Source organism: Saimiri boliviensis, chromosome 5, assembly GCF_048565385.1.
Source record: "Saimiri boliviensis isolate mSaiBol1 chromosome 5, mSaiBol1.pri, whole genome shotgun sequence".
Classification (NCBI taxonomy): Eukaryota; Metazoa; Chordata; class Mammalia; order Primates; family Cebidae; genus Saimiri; species Saimiri boliviensis.
Window position 1 is genome coordinate 94,637,340 of NC_133453.1, and position 6,368 is coordinate 94,643,707.

The following is a 6,368-nucleotide window of genomic DNA, read 5'->3' on the forward strand; positions in this document are numbered from 1 at the left end:
ATATTAACTCTAAGTTTTTTGCAGATGTCGCAAATCAGGTAGAGCAAGTTCCCTTTTATTCTAAGAATCCTGAAAGCTTTTATTATACTGCATATGAATGTTGAATATTGTTTTAATGTTTTTTGGAATCTATAGGGTGAATCATGTGTATTTTCTTTTAAAACTTGTTAATATGGTGAATTTTATTGATTAGATTTTGAATCTTAAACCAGTCTTTGCATTTTTGTGATAAACTCCATTTTTTTAAATGGAGTTTTATGTTATCAATGGAAGATATATTATTTTACTATTTAAAATTTGATTTGGTTTGATTTTGTTATTGATTTGTGGATATATGTTTATGAGGCCTATCATTTTTTTCTTGGGGGGCTCTTATGGACTGTGTGACCTCAAAATACTTACGTCGAAGCCCTAACTCATAATGGTATTCAGAATTGAGGCCTTTGAGAGGTAATTAGGTTTAGGTGAGGTCATGAGGGTGGTACCCTCTTAGAAGAAGAAGAAACTGGAGTTCACTCTTTCTCCCTGGTGTGAGTGCACAGTGAGAAGGCAGCCAATCTGCAAGTGAGGAAGAGGGCCCCCACCAGCTAACTGAATTGGCTGCCATTTTGATCTTCCCACCCTTCAGAACTGTGAGAAATAAATTCCTGTTATTTGAGCCACCCAGTTTGTAGTACTTTTTTATACAAACCTGAGCTGACTAAAACCTGGGAATAGGGTTGTAATATCTTTGTCCGAATTTGGTATGAAGGTCTTGATTTTCTCAGTAGATGCAGAAAAAGCAGTTGGCAAAATCTGACACTTTTTAAAATAATGAAATACTCTAAGTATAAAAAGGACATTTCCTCAACCTGGGAAGGAGCATCTATGTAAAAACCACAGACAACATCTTAATGGTGAAAGAGGAGAAGAACAAGAATGTTGCTTTCACTATTCATTATTTTATGGGACTTTCTCAGAAAAAAAAAAAAAAAAAAAAAAAAAAAAAGGGGCATCCAGAATGGGAAAGAAGTAAAACTATCTCTATCTGTAGATGACATGATCTTTTATATAGAAAATCCTAAGGAATCACTAAAATGTATTAGAATTCATAAATGAGATCAGCAAGCTTGCAAGTTATAATAGCGATATACAGAAATCAATTATATTTCTAATTAGCAGTGAACAAAAGTAAAATTAAGAATTCCATTTATAATCACATCTTTTCTTCTTCAGAAAAGGCAAAGCTGATCCTAAAACTTACATGGAAATTTAGGGTACTCATAATTTTCAAAACAACTTTGGAAAAGAAAAAAAGTGAAGGAGTTACATTTCTTGATTTCAAAACTTAGTAGAAAGCTACAGTACCCAAAACAGGGTGATAGTGGTATGATGATAGATGTATAGGTCACCGGAATATAATTGATAGCGTGGAATTAAACCCTGACTTTCATCTTCAATTGATGCTTAACAAGGGTGTCATGACAATTTAACAGAGCAAGAATAGTCTTTTCAACAGGTGGTGCTGGGATAGCTGTGTATCCACTAGCAAAAGAATAAAGTTGGACCCCTTTCATATACTGTATATTAAAATATTAATGTCAAATGGATTATAGACCTAAATGCAAGAACTAAAACTATAAAACTCTTCAAAGGAAACATAAGAGTAAATCTTCTTGTTCTTGGGTTAGGCAAAGCCTTTATACAAGATAACGAAAACACAAGTGACAGTAGAAAAAATAAATATATTGGACTTCATCAGAATTAAAAACTTTATACTTCAAAAGACACTATAAAAAAAAACCAACTCACAAAATGCGAGAACATATTTATAAGTCATATTTGTGATAAGGGACTTGTATCCACTATGTATAAAGAACTCTTACAATTTAACAATCAAAACACAACACATTTCAAAAACAGGAAAAGTATCTGAATAGACATTTTCTCACAGCCAGTAGACATATGCATAGATGCTCTCAGTATCATTTACTGCTGTGAAATGCAAGTCAAATCAGAATTTCTCATCTATGTCTTTGTATTTTAAGTTACAAAGTTTATATTTACCTCTGGAAGTTCTTTTTAAAATAGCCTTTATTTACTATCATGTTACATTTAGAAATAAATTCTTCTGTAATCCTAGCACTTTGGGAGGCTGAGGTGGAAGGATAACTTGAAGTGAGGAGTTCAAGACAGTCTGGCCAATATATAGAGATCCTGTTTCCATGAAAACAATTCTTAAATACATAGTCAAGTACTGTTTTAGTATATTCATTGTTTAGTGTACTTGCTATACTGGTATGCTTGTTCCATTGTATCTGTTATTTCTGAATCTATTTTTTATTGACTGATTTTTGTCTTAGTTATGAGTCACATTTTTCTTTACATGTCTGGTAATTTTTGGTTGGCTGATGGGCATTGTAAATGTTGTGTTATTGAATGTCTTGATTTTACTGTCTTTTAATAAAGAGTTTCAATTTTAGCAGGCAGTTTACATTCTTTGTGAATCAATTTGATCTTCTTGGGGCTAGTTTTTGTTTGTTAGGATTGTTTTGAGTATCTTTTACTATAGAGGTAAATTAATCTTATTACTAAGGTGTGATTCTTCTGTATCCTCTCCTGAATGTTGTGCATGGTCAGTGAAGTCCCTCTAAGTCTGCCTGTCTTCCAGGCTTCTGTGGCCTTTTGAAAGTGTTTAGGTTATCATTCTCTCATATTTGTTCTTTTGCCAGTCTCATGGAATCTTAGAATGTTCATCAGAAGAGTACACATGGAACCCTGTGCATGTGAACCTTCCTCTTAGCTCCTGTTCCTTATATTCTTATAACTTACAAATTTAAGCTACCTCAGGCACCCTAAAACTCTGATGTTTCCTCAACTCAGCTGAACCACCATGTACTTATCATCTCCCATCGTGAGGCAGAGAGTGCCTCCAGGCAGAAAACTGGTGTAATCATAGGGTTTCCCTTTCGTTTAGGGATCATAGTTAATCGCTGCTATTATTGTCCACTGTCTGAAAATTGTTGTTTAATATATTTATCAAATGTTCTGATTGATTATGGTGTGAAGTGGACAAGTCTGGTGCTAGTTACATCATCAAAGCCAATATTGGAAATGCCCTGTTACTCCCTTTTTAGTATTGAAATTTAAGAAAAAAACAAAAGTTTTTGCATATATTTAAAAAAGTTTTTTATTTATACATATTCCACCAAAAAATTGTTGAATATTTCAACCCTGTTCTTGATGACATCTCTTTCTTTTTAAATTATTTTATGCAGACTTCTGTGCTTTAGATTTTTGAAAATGCTCCTCTCCTAGTTTTCCTAATTTCTCTTTTCCTCCTCCACTATTTTGTCCATATTGAGGCCAATTTCACTTTTCACTGGCTCTCTCATCCCCTGAAACAATTTTTTTTTTTTAAAGAAATCATCTTTATATTCACAGGAGGTGTTAATATTTAACCTTGGTACTTAAGGGCCTCTCCAGTAAGTCTTCAGTCTGTAGTTTTTGCTTTTTTATACTTAACACAGTACTTCAATGTCTTGGCCAGCATTACTTTACTAGACTCTCTTTCTTTGGTAATAATGTTTCCTTTGCCGAAAGCCTGTCTTCAGTGCTCTCTGTCAAAAGCCTCACCATTCTTCAAAGTCTCTCATTTCATTATTGTGGTGGTTTTCTTTTCTTTTCTTTTCTTTTCTTTTTTTTTTTTTTTGATATGGAGTTTTGCTCTCGTCCCCCAGGCTGGACTGCAGTGGTGTCATCTCTGCTCACTGCAACCTCCACCTCCCAGGCTCAAGTGATTGTCCTACCTCATCCTCCTAAGTAGCTGGGATTACAGGCGTGTACCACCATGCCTGGCTAATTTTTGTATTTTTAGTACAGATGGGATTTCACCATGTTGGCCAGGCTGGTCTTGAACTCCTGACCTTAAGTGATCCACCCATCTTGGCCTCTCACAGTGCTAGGATTACAGACCTGAGCCACTGCGCCAGGCATTGTGCTGCTTTTCTTACTAGGGTCTAGTTACTTGTTACAGTTTCTAGTTTTCTTACTGTTTTATAGTTCTTGAATGTCCTTCAAATGCTTATTACTACATTGTAAGCCCATAGAATGCTGTGTTCATCTTTGATTCTGCCATAGGCCAGTGTTACGACTGGCCTAGAATTTGGCATATAGTTGATGTTCTGTAAATACATATTGAATATTGATTGAAACAACCTTTAAAATAGACACTATAGATAAATTTAGCAGGTGTATCCCGATCTTCAGTGTGGCTTGTTGAGGTAATAAGCTTATGATATGAGTGCACTGTCTAAATAACATGCTCTCCTAAGAGACACCTTTCTGTATGACTGTAATTCTAGGTTAGGGAACAGATAGAAATAAAGATTCATTCATTTCCCCTCTGTAGTGTTCAGTAAAGATAGGGAGATTGCTATAGGGAGTCTGAGTTGGTTACCCCACTCATTCTCCAGTGTAATCCATATCTTTCTTTTTACTTATTTTATGACTCTACTAGCTAATATCTTTTAGTCAACAGACATATATACTTATGTACCTTGTGTATTTTATGTACTTATAACTTACAAATTTGAGCTGCCTCAGGCTCCCTAAAACGCTGGTATCTGTTTCCTCAACTCATCTGAACCACCATGTACTTATTATCTCCAACTATGATGCAGAGAGTGCCTCCAGGCAGAAAATTGGTGCAATCATAGGGTTTCCCTTTCTTTTAGGGATCATAGTTTATTGCTGCCATTGTTGTCCACTGTCTGAAAATTGTTGTTTTATATATCTATCAAATTTTCTGGTTGATTATAGTGTAAATTATATATATATATATACACACACACACACACACATATATGTATATACACACACACACACACACACACACACACATAATTGAGGATAAACAGTATTTGTGGTAGCATGGAGTAAACACAAGTAAGCCCTCAATGACTTGTATACAATTGGTAGACATAGTTACTGTGTACCCTAAGTGTGGAGATGAGTGCCATTGTAGGTAGAGGAGAAGCACTTGGATGTGTGGTAGCTCTTTAAGGTTCTCAGAGGCTTATATCTAGGTATATAAATCAGGGAGGGCCAAATGTACTTTGCCTAGCACAGCTTTCACTAACTGAGCAGTCTGTTTTCAGATAGTCCTTCAGATAATGAAAGTCATCATTGCTTAATTTTATACACTCTTCCACTTACTTATACCTACTGCCATTCACTGAGGTCACTCCTTCAAAAAATATTTTTCGAGAACCCATGATGTGCCTGTGCTGGCACTGAAAAGATAAAAAAGACATGCCTCCTGGAGGAGTGGTAATGGCCGTCAGAGGTCTTGATTAGAACTTTGAGGCCATTGTTTGAGGAATCTGAAGTTTAATACTTGCGTTTCCTCCAAAAAGCATATGGGCATTGGTAGTGCTTTTAAAAACAGCCTCTTATGGGTATATTTTATATCTGATCCCCTGTTTAATAAGATGGATGATTCACTTTCTTCTGTGAATTCAGGTTGTGCTATTTGCATCTTTGGAATTGCTGTTTAGGAAATAATTACCAGCAAGGAAATGCAAAGTTTGTTAATTTTCTTGAAGATATTAGGCCTGGCGCAGTGGCTCATGCCTGTAATCCCAGCACTCTGGGAAGCCAAGGCGGGTGGATCACTTGAGGTCAGGAGTTTGAGACCAGCCTGGCCAACTTGGCGAAACCCTGTCTCTACTAAAAATACAAAAATTATATGGGCGTGGTGGCGTACACCTGTAGTTCCAGCTACTTGAGAGGCTGAGGCAGGAGAATCCCTTGAACCTGGGAAGCAGAGGTTGCAGTGAGCTGAGATCATGCCACTGTTCTCCAGCCTGGGCAACAGAGTGAGACTCTGTTTAAAACAAAAACAAAAACAAAAACAAAACCCAAAAAAACCACAACATAAAACCAAAACAAAACAAAAAAGATACATATTTTTTGCTAGGTTGCATAGCTGTGTTTTTTGTGTAATGGTACTTGAAATATAAAAAATATTGTAAGGACTTTGTGGTCTTAGTTATTTTTTTAAAATAAAGATTAAAACGTTGGCATTGCAATTGGCTAGAAAAAACTCCCATTTTCTTTCTTTTTTTCAGTGTACTAGTCTTTAGTAAACAGATGGTCAGATGAAAATTATGTAAATGAAAGTGCCTCGGCCGGGCGTGGTGGCTCACGCCTATAATCCCAGCACTTTGGGAGGCCGAGGCAGGTGGATCACGAAGTCAAGAGATTGAGACCATCCTGGTCAACATGGTGAAACCCTGTCTCTACTAAAAATACAAAAATTAGCTGGGCATGGTGGCGCACGCCTGTAGTCTCAGCTACTTGGGAGGCTGAGGCAGGAGAATTGCTCA

At 36.2% G+C, this 6,368-nt stretch overlaps 1 protein-coding gene across 10 annotated transcripts in view; it reads left to right on the forward strand.

Moving 5' to 3' along the window:
* The window catches only part of GTDC1 (glycosyltransferase like domain containing 1), a 424,620-nt gene that overhangs the window by 24,988 nt on the left and 393,264 nt on the right, over positions 1–6,368 (forward strand). The gene's annotated exons all lie outside the window — the stretch shown is intronic.